Genomic DNA, 360 nt, shown 5'->3' with positions numbered 1-360 from the left:
CGCATTGTGAAACTCTCCACTGTGATTTCTGGCTTTCTAAAGCTGGAAACACTCTCATATACGGGCAACCGTATTTCAAAGATTACACTTTCAGGTTTCACCCATACTGCAACACCCAGTTATGCTGACATTTGCCTACTTAATATTCACAAACACAGGATTAATTCTTCCTTTCTTCAAAGAAGGGAACACAGTAACCTATGCAGAAGCTGATATGTGCTCTGTAACTTCTTGAGCTCCTCTTTAGTCATATTTAGTCTCTGGGAAATCCTGAGGATCACTTCTGGAGAAACTTTGGGAGCTGCTTGAGTAAATAGTACACCATCCTCTCTAGAAGAGAGGCAAATGGATTTGGCCAGC

Source organism: Lepidochelys kempii, chromosome 17 (assembly GCF_965140265.1).
Source record: "Lepidochelys kempii isolate rLepKem1 chromosome 17, rLepKem1.hap2, whole genome shotgun sequence".
Lineage (NCBI taxonomy): Eukaryota > Metazoa > Chordata > Testudines > Cheloniidae > Lepidochelys > Lepidochelys kempii.
This window is presented reverse-complemented; position numbering follows the sequence as displayed.